Source organism: Phyllobates terribilis, unplaced genomic scaffold (assembly GCF_046119375.1).
Source record: "Phyllobates terribilis strain yellow unplaced genomic scaffold, ASM4611937v1 Scaffold_123__1_contigs__length_5148117, whole genome shotgun sequence".
Taxonomy (NCBI): Eukaryota; Metazoa; Chordata; class Amphibia; order Anura; family Dendrobatidae; genus Phyllobates; species Phyllobates terribilis.
The window spans coordinates 1,275,247-1,291,793 of record NW_027362883.1 but is presented as its reverse complement, the minus strand read 5'-3'; the positions used below and the strand labels follow the sequence as shown (position 1 = coordinate 1,291,793).

Genomic DNA, 16,547 nt, shown 5'->3' with positions numbered 1-16,547 from the left:
CTCCCACAGACATCACAGGACTTGGCCTCTGGACACTGGTTGGCCATATGCCCCTCCTTTCTGCAATTTCGGCAACACTGCCCTTTAAGGCATGTTACCATGGTATGTCCGAAAGAAAAGCATCTACGGCAAAACATGGGCTGGCCTGGGTAAAAGAGGAAACCTCTATGGCCTGCAACGGAAAAATTTGATGGAGGGTGTCTAAAGCCCCCCACACTGTCAGGATCCCTTTTCAATTTCACACGGAATTTATACTGACAGTTAAAGATTCCTAGACAATTGACTTGCTTCACTCCCTTCCGCACATATTCACAGTAGCGAGAGAGGAAGCACTCCAGCAGCTCAGGGTCTGTAAAAGGGTTATAGACAGTCACAGTCACCTCCTTTTCTTGCAGACCAAACAAAGGTTCCCATCTAACTCCTTCCAAGCAGGGGTCACTAGAGTGACCACGGAGCCATTCAAAGACATTAAGGCAAACATCCTGGTCCATAAAGGTAACGTCATAATTACCTTGACGTGAAAATTCGTTGACACTGAAGATCTCAGAACGTCTTGCTCCAGCTTTGCCTTCAACGATGTCTTGGACAATGAAAACCACGTTGTTCTTGTTCTGGTCAGATGGATCCACGGACAAACGGATGGTGTTCTTCACAAAAGACATCTTGGATTCTGTCGGTATGGAATACCACAGGAAAAAGCAGAAAATCCTCCACAAAAGGGTCCGGATTCCTCCAGGAGACTCGCACCAATCAAGGTACAGTCATACGATCGCAGCCAAAAGGCCGAGAAGCGATAACCAGAATTGGTTTCAAACTACGGAGCCACCCAAGGATCCTGAAAAGTCCATTTGTGGAGATGAGCTCCTGGACTCCCGTTAAGAAGACATGTTGTCAACCTCTAGATCCCTTACATGCCTGCACTTTTCGGCTTGCTGCTGCTGCAATCCACGCGTTTTAGATCTGCATAACTCCACCTCTTTAAACACAGCACCTTCACCCCCTGCTGTTCCCACCCGCCTCAACACCGTTGGAAGGGAGGAGAACCAATTAAGGCGGGGGGTGGGGTGGAACGAGCAGCTGTCTACCCTTAGCAGGAGGGCTCCTGATTACATACCTCTCCTGCTGCTGCTGCTGCTGGCTGTCCAGCAGCAGACTGAAGGTGGCTGCTGCTGTGCACAGGTATATAAAGGCTCAGAGCCTATTATGACACGCGCAGCCAGCGTTCCATTGCCACATTCCATCTACTGCAGGCAGGATACCTGGCTGGCTGAATGTCGCTGAGAAGCTCACAGAGACCGCCATAAGCAACAGTTTAACAGAATGCCACAGACTAATCAACCAAACTTTTTGGGTTGGGTTCTCTTTTATAGTCTGCAGGCATTAAATGAAAGAAGTCAGTGTTCCAGCAGAAGGAGACAACGTTTCAGAAAAGGCATTGTAGCAAACCAAAAAAGAAATTTTAAGCGCAGCAGAGTAACCAGCGCACATACCTGTTAGCTCAGGTGAGTTTAAAAGGCTGCTGTTGATAACAAGGGCATTTGCTAAATAGATGGTGTGTGTGCAACAATATCCTGAAAGGTCAATTATATTGTGTAGCTTATCTCACCACCTGTAGTTATTTAGGTGAAAGCTCCAAAATGCTTGCCTAATATGTCTGTTTATCCAAAAGGAAGTAAAAAGGGAGAGCTAGAAAGATAGCATTGCATCACATTACATGGCAATGCAATGCACAGTTGCTGAAGTTGAACCAAAATGAGCTTGTAATCTGGCTTCTGCAACTTTGACCATGAAAAATCCAATGAGGAGAAGAAAAGCAAAGCCAAAGAGTCCATCCCAAAATCCGACAAACAAGCAAAATGAACAAAAAACATTGAATTCAATTCTTTCTGATTTTAGAAACTGCATTAAAGAAGGGGTGCACCGGTCCTGGAGATACTGCAATACCAGGTCAATGCGTGGAGTGGACAGAGCAAGCTCTTTTTCCATCTCCCTGTTCTAAAAATCCATTTAATATATGGTCCCCAGATAGGGGACGTATCAGATATTAAACTGATAAGAACAGATACTACACTTGATCTTAGCCAAAAGGCCGAGAAGCGATAACCAGAATTGGTTTCAAACTACGGAGCCACCCAAGGATCCTGAAAAGTCCATTTGTGGAGATGAGCTCCTGGACTCCCGTTAAGAAGACATGTTGTCAACCTCTAGATCCCTTACATGCCTGCACTTTTCGGCTTGCTGCTGCTGCAATCCACGCGTTTTAGATCTGCATAACTCCACCTCTTTAAACACAGCACCTTCACCCCCTGCTGTTCCCACCCGCCTCAACACCGTTGGAAGGGAGGAGAACCAATTAAGGCGGGGGGTGGGGTGGAACGAGCAGCTGTCTACCCTTAGCAGGAGGGCTCCTGATTACATACCTCTCCTGCTGCTGCTGCTGCTGCTGGCTGTCCAGCAGCAGACTGAAGGTGGCTGCTGCTGTGCACAGGTATATAAAGGCTCAGAGCCTATTATGACATGCGTAGCCAGCGTTCCATTGCCACATTCCATCTACTGCAGGCAGGATACCTGGCTGGCTGAATGTCGCTGAGAAGCTCACAGAGACCGCCATAAGCAACAGTTTAACAGAATGCCACAGACTAATCAACCAAACTTTTTGGGTTGGGTTCTCTTTTATAGTCTGCAGGCATTAAATGAAAGAAGTCAGTGTTCCAGCAGAAGGAGACAACGTTTCAGAAAAGGCATTGTAGCAAACCAAAAAAGAAATTTTAAGCGCAGCAGAGTAACCAGCGCACATACCTGTTAGCTCAGGTGAGTTTAAAAGGCTGCTGTTGATAACAAGGGCATTTGCTAAATAGATGGTGTGTGTGCAACAATATACTGAAAGGTCAATTATATTGTGCAGCTTATCTCACCACCTGTAGTTATTTAGGTGAAAGCTCCAAAATGCTTGCCTAATATGTCTGTTTATCCAAAAGGAAGTAAAAAGGGAGAGCTAGAAAGATAGCATTGCATCACATTACATGGCAATGCAATGCACAGTTGCTGAAGTTGAACCAAAATGAGCTTGTAATCTGGCTTCTGCAACTTTGAACATGAAAAATCCAATGAGGAGAAGAAAAGCAAAGCCAAAGAGTCCATCCCAAAATCCGACAAACAAGCAAAATGAACAAAAAACATTGAATTCAATTCTTTCTGATTTTAGAAACTGCATTAAAGAAGGGGTGCACCGGTCCTGGAGATACTGCAATACCAGGTCAATGCGTGGAGTGGACAGAGCAAGCTCTTTTTCCATCTCCCTGTTCTAAAAATCCATTTAATATATGGTCCCCAGATAGGGGACGTATCAGATATTAAACTGATAAGAACAGATACTACACTTGATCTTAGCCAAAAGGCCGAGAAGCGATAACCAGAATTGGTTTCAAACTACGGAGCCACCCAAGGATCCTGAAAAGTCCATTTGTGGAGATGAGCTCCTGGACTCCCGTTAAGAAGACATGTTGTCAACCTCTAGATCCCTTACATGCCTGCACTTTTCGGCTTGCTGCTGCTGCAATCCACGCGTTTTAGATCTGCATAACTCCACCTCTTTAAACACAGCACCTTCACCCCCTGCTGTTCCCACCCGCCTCAACACCGTTGGAAGGGAGGAGAACCAATTAAGGCGGGGGGTGGGGTGGAACGAGCAGCTGTCTACCCTTAGCAGGAGGGCTCCTGATTACATACCTCTCCTGCTGCTGCTGCTGCTGGCTGTCCAGCAGCAGACTGAAGGTGGCTGCTGCTGTGCACAGGTATATAAAGGCTCAGAGCCTATTATGACACGCGCAGCCAGCGTTCCATTGCCACATTCCATCTACTGCAGGCAGGATACCTGGCTGGCTGAATGTCGCTGAGAAGCTCACAGAGACCGCCATAAGCAACAGTTTAACAGAATGCCACAGACTAATCAACCAAACTTTTTGGGTTGGGTTCTCTTTTATAGTCTGCAGGCATTAAATGAAAGAAGTCAGTGTTCCAGCAGAAGGAGACAACGTTTCAGAAAAGGCATTGTAGCAAACCAAAAAAGAAATTTTAAGCGCAGCAGAGTAACCAGCGCACATACCTGTTAGCTCAGGTGAGTTTAAAAGGCTGCTGTTGATAACAAGGGCATTTGCTAAATAGATGGTGTGTGTGCAACAATATACTGAAAGGTCAATTATATTGTGCAGCTTATCTCACCACCTGTAGTTATTTAGGTGAAAGCTCCAAAATGCTTGCCTAATATGTCTGTTTATCCAAAAGGAAGTAAAAAGGGAGAGCTAGAAAGATAGCATTGCATCACATTACATGGCAATGCAATGCACAGTTGCTGAAGTTGAACCAAAATGAGCTTGTAATCTGGCTTCTGCAACTTTGAACATGAAAAATCCAATGAGGAGAAGAAAAGCAAAGCCAAAGAGTCCATCCCAAAATCCGACAAACAAGCAAAATGAACAAAAAACATTGAATTCAATTCTTTCTGATTTTAGAAACTGCATTAAAGAAGGGGTGCACCGGTCCTGGAGATACTGCAATACCAGGTCAATGCGTGGAGTGGACAGAGCAAGCTCTTTTTCCATCTCCCTGTTCTAAAAATCCATTTAATATATGGTCCCCAGATAGGGGACGTATCAGATATTAAACTGATAAGAACAGATTTTTTTTTTTATCGAAAGCCCGAATTCGTGTACAAAACCCGAGTGCGCTTAAAAAAGTGACAAGTGCCACAAAAAAAAGTGCACTAGGATGCTGGTCTTCTTGAAACCCTCTCCAAAAGGAGAAGGGTCCCCCAAACCATTCCCCGTCCCTCCGAGCCAGAAGGCCACAGCGAGGCACAGGGACAAATAGCCACCTCCAGCCGGAGCCAGAGGCGACCCAATCTTACCCTCAATACCTGCCCGAGTTCTCACCCGAGCAAGGCACTGGGAGCCAAAGACTGTGCTCCCCTCCCGGAAGAGGGGAGCCAACAACGCTCTCCTCCCGAAAGAGGAGAGCCAGGGGGGTTCAGGGGGGAGCGGAACCTGATGGCCACACACTCCCCCCCTAGACCTGCCAAGAGTTGAACCCGTAAGGGAACCGCATCCCGACAAAATCCTAGTAAGGACGTGGACACACGTGAAAAAGTGGACACACAGTGACAAAAAAAATTAAATAAATAGTGAAGGTTTCACAGTATAATACTGCCCGGACCTTCGACCGGGAATTGAAAAATTCCCCATCCTAAGGCCAGAAGGCCCGGAATAAGGGTGTGTGTGAAGAAAGAAATATTGAAGTGCTAGTGCAAATGTGCCATAAACTCAAGTGGGGTTCCCAATCCCAGTGAGTTAAGGCACCCCAGGGTCACCACTCCTGGGGCACTTCACACTTCGGGCTTTCGATCTTCCCCGGCCCAATGGCGTCGATCCTGGGGGGCCATGCTTTCCACCAGATGACTATATTAGCCACCTGGCGTACTAACAAGCGCCTAAACCCCAGTGTGCATAATGTATCAATCTACTAGGGCGGCAAACATCCAAAACCGCCTTTTCGAAAGATACTACACTTGATCTTAGCCAAAAGGCCGAGAAGCGATAACCAGAATTGGTTTCAAACTACGGAGCCACCCAAGGATCCTGAAAAGTCCATTTGTGGAGATGAGCTCCTGGACTCCCGTTAAGAAGACATGTTGTCAACCTCTAGATCCCTTACATGCCTGCACTTTTCGGCTTGCGGCTGCAATCCACGCGTTTTAGATCTGCATAACTCCACCTCTTTAAACACAGCACCTTCACCCCCTGCTGTTCCCACCCGCCTCAACACCGTTGGAAGGGAGGAGAACCAATTAAGGCGGGGGGTGGGGTGGAACGAGCAGCTGTCTACCCTTAGCAGGAGGGCTCCTGATTACATACCTCTCCTGCTGCTGCTGCTGGGGGCTGTCCAGCAGCAGACTGAAGGTGGCTGCTGCTGTGCACAGGTATATAAAGGCTCAGAGCCTATTATGACACGCGCAGCCAGCGTTCCATTACCACATTCCATCTACTGCAGGCAGGATACCTGGCTGGCTGAATGTCGCTGAGAAGCTCACAGAGACCGCCATAAGCAACAGTTTAACAGAATGCCACAGACTAATCAACCAAACTTTTTGGGTTGGGTTCTCTTTAATAGTCTGCAGGCATTAAATGAAAGAAGTCAGTGTTCCAGCAGAAGGAGACAACGTTTCAGAAAAGGCATTGTAGCAAACCAAAAAAGAAATTTTAAGCGCAGCAGAGTAACCAGCGCACATACCTGTTAGCTCAGGTGAGTTTAAAAGGCTGCTGTTGATAACAAGGGCATTTGCTAAATAGATGGTGTGTGTGCAACAATATACTGAAAGGTCAATTATATTGTGCAGCTTATCTCACCACCTGTAGTTATTTAGGTGAAAGCTCCAAAATGCTTGCCTAATATGTCTGTTTATCCAAAAGGAAGTAAAAAGGGAGAGCTAGAAAGATAGCATTGCATCACATTACATGGCAATGCAATGCACAGTTGTTGAAGTTGAACCAAAATGAGCTTGTAATCTGGCTTCTGCAACTTTGAACATGAAAAATCCAATGAGGAGAAGAAAAGCAAAGCCAAAGAGTCCATCCCAAAATCCGACAAACAAGCAAAATGAACAAAAAACATTGAATTCAATTCTTTCTGATTTTAGAAACTGCATTAAAGAAGGGGTGCACCGGTCCTGGAGATACTGCAATACCAGGTCAATGCGTGGAGTGGACAGAGCAAGCTCTTTTTCCATCTCCCTGTTCTAAAAATCCATTTAATATATGGTCCCCAGATAGGGGACGTATCAGATATTAAACTGATAAGAACAGATCAGGTTTCAACATATTTTATTATGTGCGTAAAAGATGGTTTACAATCAAAAAACAGCAACACAAATACATTAATAAAACACAGAATTCCACCCATAAAAACCCCATATACGATTAGCATCCCTCCTCCCAATACATTTGACATCCCTCAAGTAATAAATATACATCTGACTAAAAGCAATTTTAAGACAATCCTTCACAGAAATAGCATCACGTTTAAAAAGTAAAATATTGCGTGCCTTCCAAAGGGCGTCTTTAAAACAGTTAATCATGCACCAACATATACAATACTGTTGAGGGGTCGGACATTTAAAAAGGCCATATAAAACATATTCATGGTTAAAATCTCTTAAACCGCAAGTCCATTTTAAAAGAATCCCAACTTTGTGCCAAAGTTCCTGTGCAAACGGGCAATTCCACATAAGGTGCAAGGTGGTTTCGTCATTAACACATGAGTCTCTGGGGCATTTGGCTCTGGCAACCAGGCCTCTCCTGTGTTGAAACTCTCTGGTGGGGAGGCACTGGTGGACCACCATCCATGCGATGTCCTTATGTCCATTTGCTAAAAATTTTCCGAAGACATTCTTCCAAACTTGCTTCGACCTCTCTTCTGAGAAATTTACTATGGGGGTCACATCTTCATTCCTCCTCAGAAAAGATAAAAGCTTCTTGCGGTCTTTAAAAATGTCCATTTTAAAATCACCAAGGCTATAAAATCGAACAGTCTTTTCTAAGATTGCTTGGTGTTTGGGGGGGCATAGTAAAACAGGGGAATTCAACGACAACTTAAACCATCTTTTAAAAATCATCCCACAGGTATATTTTAAAAAATAACTTAGCGCACTATTACCATTAAAATGTTTGAAACAAAAGCAGAAATAATTTAAATACAAATAAATATGTAAGTCGGGGACATCCCTTCCGCCGTTCATTTTATTCTTCCTCATTATTTCTCGCCTTAATTTTTCCATTTTGGAGTTCCATAAAAACATAAAGATCATCCTAGTCATTTTTTTAATTAAAACATCAGAGGGGGGGTACACCATAGCTATATACAGTATGAGGGGTAACAACACTGATTTTATAATTAAAATTTTCCCCTCCATTGTTAGGGACCTCAAACCCCAAAATGATATTTTCTTTGACATTTTTTCTATGACATTCTCCCAGCTTTGAGTTCCCACATTCTCCTCGTTAAAAACAACTCCAAGAATTTTTACATTGTCTCGTTTTATAGTGAGCTGCGGGAGTTGGGCGGTGTCCCAGGATCCCAAAGTCAGACATTCAGATTTATTTAAATTAAGTTTAAACCCGGATGCCTGGGAAAAAAATTCAATGCGCAACACCGCCCTCCGGAGGGAAGCAGGGTCCACGCACACAACCGTCACGTCATCCATGTAGCCAAAGACTCTCACATCACTGCCACCTCCGCCAGGAACAGGAACCCCTCTAATCACTTTGTCTTTCCTTATTGCGCTCAGCAGGGGCTCCATGGCGCAGATGAACAGGATGGGCGACAAGGGGCATCCCTGCTTCACTCCGGACTCAAGGGGAACTCCATCTGTTAAAAAGCCATTAAGAGAAATTTGACTAAAACAATTTTTATATAAAATCTTAATACAATTTAAAAGCATATTAGGGATACCCATTCTTTTTAAAACTCTAAAAAGAAATCTATGAGAGACTCTATCGAAAGCTTTTTCAAAATCTAGGGCTAAAAGAGCTACATTTTGACCCCGGTCTCTGGAATACCAAATTACATCCCTTAATACGTTTAAAACCTCTGAAATACTTCTGCCTGGTACACTACAAACCTGCTCAGGCTGGATTAGTTTGGCAATGACATTCCTGAGCCGGTTTGCAACCACCTTAGCAAGTACCTTGTAATCGACGTTTAGGAGAGTTATGGGTCTCCAATTCGCTAGAGCACTGCGGTCACCTTTTTTATATATCAAAGACACCACTCCTCTCCTCCACGAAAATGGCAACTGTTCACAAATAAAAACTTCTTTAAAAAGCATAAAAAGGTCCTCTTTTAAAATGTCCCAAAAAGTAAGATAAAACTCTACAGGTAGTCCATCACACCCAGGTGCTTTGCCCTTAGAGAAACTTTTAAAAACATAAAATAATTCCTCTAAAACAATATCGCGTTCTAAAAACTCCTGGTCTGTAAAATTTAACTTAAAATCGAGATCATTAAGAGCATCAGATAAAAAGGACTCATCTATACACTTTTTACTAAAAAGATGCTTATAAAAGTTAAAAGTAGCATTCAACATTCCCTGCATAGATGTTTCACCCTCTAGATTTGTGATCACTTCTCTTTTATCCATGACTTTTTTGAAGAAGAAGCGAGAGCACTTCTCCCCCTCCTCCAAGTGCTGCACTCTAGAGTTAAAAATAATCTCTTTCCCCTTTGTGTCTATGCAGTTCTGAATTTCAGTTTTTAGGCCAGCAATATCATCTCCCACCTCCACCCCTAGCTCTTTGAATTTAAAAAGTGTCTGTAGTTTGGTGTTAAGATCACTAAAACATCTTTTTTTCTCTCTAGCTTTACGTCTCCCTGCTTTTATAAAAAACATTCTGACTTTTTTTTTCAAATTTTCCCACCAGGTTACCATAGGGGCATCAGAAGGTTTTTGTCGCCGCCAGGCTTGATAGGCTTTACAAAAGTCTTGTCGAATCAGAGGGTCCTCCAGCAGGTAAGTACTTAGACGCAAGAGGCCCCTGTTGACCCTCTGTTCATCCCGGTATTCTAGGTGCACCTCCAAGCCCTTATGGTCAGAAAATATATTTGATGTTAAAACACATTTTACAGGGTTAAAATCATCTGATAGGAAAATAAAATCGATCCTGGAGGACACCTATCTTCCGGACCACGTATAACCAGGGTCCGTCGGCAGGAGTGACCTCCACGCATCGCATAATTTAAAATCAGTTATAAAATCTTTCAATAGATGACATGACTTATCCAATTTGCGTAAAGGGTCACCCCCCGCTCGTTGTTCACTAGCACAAAGACAATTAAAATCACCCCCTACGATCAGGGGAGATGACCCAGTACAGTACAATGGCAATATCCCAAATAAATTAATTCTCTCTTGCTTATCAGGGGGAGCATAAATATTCATTACACGTAGGGTAAAACCATTAAATTTAAAATGCACTAAAACCACTCTGCCTGGTACTATTTCTGTGACAGTATTTATAGCAATATTTCTCCCACGACAGAGGAAGCCCACCCCCGCTGACTTGTTGTCATTGGAGCCAGACCAGATGGAGTGCCCCAGTCTCCAATCTGTCTCGATGTCATTATAATTTAGTTCCTGTAATAAACATATGTCAACGTCAGTGGTTTCTAAGTACTTAAATAGAGCAGCCCTACGAACTGGGCTCTTTAATGACCTCACATTCAGTGAGACAAGTCTTAATGTGGGCATTCATAGGTCAGGGTGGTGGATCTTCCATGAGGACACCTGACTCAAAGCCCTGTATGCCAAATTGCTCCAGGACATCCGGGCTAGAGGACCCAAATGACTCGATATTCTGTGAGCTGGCGGTTGCCCCCTCGTAGGTCACGGTTCCCAGCCACATTCCAGGAGACGCTGGGGCTTCGACATTCCGTCTCTTTTTCGGGGCAGACTCCACTAGGTCACTGGTGCAGTCCTCCTCTTCCTCCACCTCCTCCAGGGGGAGAGACTGGTCCATCAGGATAAGATCACCAACACAGATTCCCTGATGTTCGCCACCTAGAAGCAAAGCCCCCTCATCTGGCTGGCTAATCGCCCTGGAAGATCCTGAGGCCATCGATGCGTGGTCCCCTGTAGCCAACCGCACAGGGGCACCACCCTCCAGCCCAACAGGATCGGTATCGGGAACCATCGACACGGAGGATACCCTCCCAGAAGGAGGACCCCTCCGCTCCGGTCCATGCGAGGTCCGCCCATCGTTAAGGGACTTCGATGCAGGGGCCGCCCCAGAGGGGCCTCCGGCTCCCTGCTCCATCCCAGCCTTCTCGCCCTTCGAACCGCCCTCCGACGCCGGCCCGCCAGTGAAGACCGGCGGCCGCATCGGCTCAGCTGCAGAAGATGCAGCTTCTGCGTAAGTCCTGGTCCTGGTCCTGTTGGGGCATCCTCGGAACATGTGCCCCGCCTCACCACAAAGATTGCATTTCCTCCCAGCGGGACAGTCCTTCATTAAATGTCCGTAACAGCTGCAATTATTGCAGCGGTCTACTTTCCTGCCCGTGCAGGACGTTTGGGTATGACCCATTTGTCCACAGTTCCTGCAACATACCGGCATTCCAGGGTAAAATAAGTAGCCTCTGCTCTTACCGATCACAAATGTTGAGGGAGGGTGTAGCATTCCTCCCACTCCGCTTGGGTCCCTCTTTAGACGGGCCATGTACCTCCTCTTGCCGCACCAGAAGCCTACCGCGTTCTTCACAGTGCCCAGGTATCTCAGATCATCACAATAACGGATAAGGTAGGTCGAGATGTCTGCAGCCTCCACAAAGGGGTTCGGGAAATGCACCACGATAGGGATCTCGTCATAGGCATACAAGAGACAAAAGGTTAGTCCATCCAATTCATCTAAGTAGTTTTTCTCATTTACCTTTTGTACGAGTTGGTGACAGCATCCCTGGCTCTTGAAGGTGATGGTGTAAGTCCCCTTGTACTCATTGTCCTGGAAGCAGAATATGTCTTCCCGCCGAAACTCCAGAACTCCAAGCAGAATCCTATGGCAGATGTAGTCCAAGTTCTTCTCCATCCTCGATCCTGCTCCAACTTCAATCCTCACGGTGTTCCGCATCCGGGCATCACCCGATGAATATGTGAGCGTTGCCGGCATCCTTCACTCAGGAACGTACCGACTCTTCTCTCTGAAAGGCGCAAGCCTTCATGGGATCCCTTCCCGTTGCTCCCGGACTAATCCTTCCTCCCAATAGCAGCAGGGGGGTTAAGTCCCTCCGAAGAGGAACGATCCCCCCAGGCCGAGAGAAAGGGTACCAAGAGCACCTCACAGGCAAGACCACACAGGTAAACCTGATAGATCGTGCCAAAAGGCCGAGAAGCGATAACCAGAATTGGTTTCAAACTACGGAGCCACCCAAGGATCCTAAAAAGTCCATTTGTGGAGATGAGCTCCTGGACTCCCGTTAAGAAGACATGTTGTCAACCTCTAGATCCCTTACATGCCTGCACTTTTCGGCTTGCTGCTGCTGCAATCCACGCGTTTTAGATCTGCATAACTCCACCTCTTTAAACACAGCACCTTCACCCCCTGCTGTTCCCACCTGCCTCAACACCGTTGGAAGGGAGGAGAACCAATTAAGGCGGGGGGTGGGGTGGAACGAGCAGCTGTCTACCCTTAGCAGGAGGGCTCCTGATTACATACCTCTCCTGCTGCTGCTGCTGCTGGCTGTCCAGCAGCAGACTGAAGGTGGCTGCTGCTGTGCACAGGTATATAAAGGCTCAGAGCCTATTATGACACGCGCAGCCAGCGTTCCATTGCCACATTCCATCTACTGCAGGCAGGATACCTGGCTGGCTGAATGTCGCTGAGAAGCTCACAGAGACCGCCATAAGCAACAGTTTAACAGAATGCCACAGACTAATCAACCAAACTTTTTGGGTTGGGTTCTCTTTTATAGTCTGCAGGCATTAAATGAAAGAAGTCAGTGTTCCAGCAGAAGGAGACAACGTTTCAGAAAAGGCATTGTAGCAAACCAAAAAAGAAATTTTAAGCGCAGCAGAGTAACCAGCGCACATACCTGTTAGCTCAGGTGAGTTTAAAAGGCTGCTGTTGATAACAAGGGCATTTGCTAAATAGATGGTGTGTGTGCAACAATATACTGAAAGGTCAATTATATTGTGCAGCTTATCTCACCACCTGTAGTTATTTAGGTGAAAGCTCCAAAATGCTTGCCTAATATGTCTGTTTATCCAAAAGGAAGTAAAAAGGGAGAGCTAGAAAGATAGCATTGCATCACATTACATGGCAATGCAATGCACAGTTGCTGAAGTTGAACCAAAATGAGCTTGTAATCTGGCTTCTGCAACTTTGAACATGAAAAATCCAATGAGGAGAAGAAAAGCAAAGCCAAAGAGTCCATCCCAAAATCCGACAAACAAGCAAAATGAACAAAAAACATTGAATTCAATTCTTTCTGATTTTAGAAACTGCATTAAAGAAGGGGTGCACCGGTCCTGGAGATACTGCAATACCAGGTCAATGCGGGAAGTGGACAGAGCAAGCTCTTTTTCCATCTCCCTGTTCTAAAAATCCATTTAATATATGGTCCCCAGATAGGGGACGTATCAGATATTAAACTGATAAGAACAGATTTTTGCGTTTATATTTAAAATATCGTAGTCTTTATCTTTTCTTCAGAGCTTTAAAATAACATCTTCCATAGGTGATAGTTCCATATACTCAGGGCTCTTTTCTTTCCAAGCTTCTTCATATCCATTAGGTAGTACATATAAATTTCACTTAATGCCAGTCTTATACAATCCTTGACTTCTATATAGTCTCTTTTAAACAACAATATGTTTCTGGTCTTCCATAGAGCACTTTTAACACAACTCAAAGTGCACCATAAAACTCTCTCTTTTTCTTTCGTCATGTTTGGTAAAATCCCATAGAAAACCACTTCATGGCTTAAAAAATTAAGACCAGATAAAAATTTTAAAAGCTCACCACAGTCTTTCCACACTTGCTGTGCAAAATCACAATTCCAAATAAGGTGCATAGTAGTCTCATCATTATTGCACTGATGCCTCGGGCAGGTTTGTATAGTGCTAAGTCTTCTTTTATACTGGAAATCACGAGTCGGTAAACATTCCTGCACAATCATCCAAGCTAAGTCTTTATGTTGATTCATCAGGTAAGGTGCATTTGTTAAATTCCATATTTTAGTGACTCTGCTATATGAATAATGGCTTATGGGCGTCAAAGTTTCTTTCTTTTTTAATTGCTGCAGCAGCTTCCTTGCATTCTTCAATGTCTCCATCTCAAAAGAATCTAGGCCATATAATCTGATAACTTTCTCCAGGATGGCATATTGTTGTGGAGGTGATAACAACACTGGGCTTGTTAAAGAAATGGATATCCACTTTTGCCTTCTAAAAATGTGGCCAGCTGCATATCTTAAAAAATGTGCCCAAGGGCTTGAAGCAAACATATATTTAAAACAGAGGCTAAAAAACTTGGAGTATAAAAACAGTTTGACGTTGGGAACATCCTTACCACCAAGGTGGTGCATCTTGTACATTGTTTCTCTCTTCACCTTTTCGAACTTAGAGTTCCACACAAATTCAAACAGCATTCTCTGTAATCTTCTCGCTGTAAGGTCACTTGGGGGATAAACATAACTGAGATATAACATGACAGGAAGCAGAAGGGCCTTAATAATTAAAACTTTACCTTCGATTGTTAATTTTCTTAATTTCCAAAAGTCAATCTTCTTTTGTATTTTGTCCCTTACTCCATCCCAGCTCTTCATTCCATTATTCTGTCGATCAAAAATCACGCCCAGAATTTTAATCTTCTCTGACTGCATCGGGAGATCAGGGATGGACACATCCGCCCAATTGCCACGGACAAAACAATCACATTTCTCAATGTTTAACTTAAAACCTGAGGCTTCACAAAAAAAATTGGTCGTTCTTATAGCTCTCCTGAGAGCGGCAGGTGATGAACAAAAAATAGTAATATCATCCATGTAGCCCATTACCTTCACATCTCTTCCATGTCCTCCAGGGATAGGGACACCTTTAATCACTTTATCCTCTCGTAACATAGATAAAAGAGGCTCTATTGCACATATAAATAGCACTGGGGACAAAGGGCAGCCTTGCTTCACACCTGAATGCAAAAACACTTCATTAGACAAAAATCCATTGATTAAAATGTTACTAAAAGAGTTCTTATATAAAAGTGCCACTTGCTTGATAAAAATTTCAGGGAAGCCCATTTTTTTTAAAACCAACCATAAAAAACAATGAGAGACACGATCAAAAGCCTTTTGAAAATCCAACGATAAAATTGCTAAGTCTTGCTTCCTGGATTGCTGGTACCATATGACATCGCGGATGGTATTGAGATGCTCCGCAACTCCTCTTCCTGGCACCCCACATACCTGGTCTTCATAAATAACTTTGGATAAAACTTTTTTAAAACGGTTCACTAAAATTTTGGACATCAACTTGTAATCAACATTCAACAGTGTGATTGGTCTCCAGTTTGCCAGATGGGATTTGGCTCCTTTTTTAAAAATCAGAGAGACCAGACCACTTCTCCAAGATATAGGCAGGATATCACACTTAAAAGCTTCTTTGATTACTAAAAACAAGTCGGGTTTTAAAAAATTCCAAAATTCACGATAAAATTCAACAGGCAAACCGTCAGAACCAGGGGTTTTCCCATAGGAAAAACTTTTGATAGCAGCATCTACTTCCGACAAGGTGACTTCAGTGCATAACAATTCTTGGTCTTCGCGGCTCAGACTATTTTTTAATGAATTAAGGGCATCTTCAGTAAAAGACTGGTCTATAGTTTTCTCATTAAAAAGCTGCTGATAAAACTGGTGAGCTTGGTTGAGCATACCTTCAGTTGTAGTTTCACCCTCTAATTCTGTTATCATTTCCTTAGCAGCAACTACTTTTTTAAAAAAAAATCTTGAGCACTTTTCATTTTTCTCCATCACTTCAATTTTTGAGTTATAAATTATTTCCTTACCCTTCGACTCTATACTCTTTTTAATTTCTTTTTTTGTTGCTTCAATTAAATCGTCCATTTCAAGTCCCACATCTCTTAGTTGATAACAGGTCTGCAATTTAGTAATAAGCCTTTTATGCCAAGCGGACTTTTCTCTTGCATTGGCTATGCTGACCTTGATAAAAAAACTTTTTATCTTCATCTTGCTGTATTCCCACCATTCTAGCAGAGTTAAAAAATTTTGTTGTTTTGTTCTTAAATAATTAAAAAACGCTTTAAAATCTGTTCTTACCTTAGGATCTTGTAACAATGTTGTATTTAGCCTCCAAACTCCTCTTGCCTTGACAAGCCCAGGTAATTCTAACTCTGATAGCAGCATCTTATGATCTGAAAAAATGTTTGGGATTAAGACAACAGATTTGACATTCACATATTGGGACATGAAAATAAAATCAATACGAGATTTAGAAGAAGAGTTCTCCCAAGTATAACCGGGATCATTACTACGGATCTCTTTCCAGGAGTCTCTAAGAAAAAAATCAGTTAACAAATCCTTTAGTTGTTTCTCTGTTTTGTCTTTTTTAGGAACGGTGAAACTCCCGCTTCTCCCTTCACCAGGCAAGACACAATTGAAATCCCCACAGAACATCAGAGGCGATGAACCAGGTAGGTAATATTGCACATCTTCAAACAACTGATGTCTCTCTTCCTTCACCGGAGAAGCATAAATGTTCAAAAGTCTAAAGTCCACACCTTTAAAACTAATATTTAAGAAAAGAGCACGTCCAGAAGAAATGTCCACAAAAGAGTTGATTTTAAAGTCATGCGACCTAAACAGCACTCCAATGCCAGAGGAACGATTTTCATTATCTCCGGACCAGATAGAGGGCCCATGAGGCCAATCTTTTCTTAAATCTGCATAATTCATATCAAAGTCAATGTTACATTCTTGCAAACAAAAGACATCAC

General features: G+C 43.6%; 4 non-coding genes and 2 pseudogenes across 4 annotated transcripts; all 6 read right to left on the bottom strand.

Annotated features, from left to right (window-relative positions):
* Positions 1 to 1,910: 1,910 nt before the first annotated feature.
* LOC141201726 (U2 spliceosomal RNA) lies at positions 1,911 to 2,101 on the bottom strand. The gene has a single exon (XR_012273023.1). It is a non-coding gene; the product is annotated as a U2 spliceosomal RNA (small nuclear RNA).
* Positions 2,102 to 3,219: 1,118 nt separating this feature from the next.
* Positions 3,220 to 3,410, bottom strand: LOC141201725 (U2 spliceosomal RNA). Its single transcript, XR_012273022.1, has one exon. It is a non-coding gene; the product is annotated as a U2 spliceosomal RNA (small nuclear RNA).
* Positions 3,411 to 4,525: 1,115 nt separating this feature from the next.
* On the bottom strand, positions 4,526 to 4,708 carry LOC141202521 (U2 spliceosomal RNA). Its single transcript, XR_012273792.1, has one exon. It is a non-coding gene; the product is annotated as a U2 spliceosomal RNA (small nuclear RNA).
* Positions 4,709 to 5,501: 793 nt separating this feature from the next.
* On the bottom strand, positions 5,502 to 5,593 carry LOC141202706 (U2 spliceosomal RNA; annotated as a pseudogene).
* A 1,112-nt stretch (positions 5,594 to 6,705) lies between these two features.
* On the bottom strand, positions 6,706 to 6,895 carry LOC141202599 (U2 spliceosomal RNA). Its single transcript, XR_012273835.1, has one exon. It is a non-coding gene; the product is annotated as a U2 spliceosomal RNA (small nuclear RNA).
* A 6,155-nt stretch (positions 6,896 to 13,050) lies between these two features.
* LOC141202623 (U2 spliceosomal RNA) lies at positions 13,051 to 13,227 on the bottom strand (annotated as a pseudogene).
* Between the last annotated feature and the right edge of the window lie 3,320 nt (positions 13,228 to 16,547).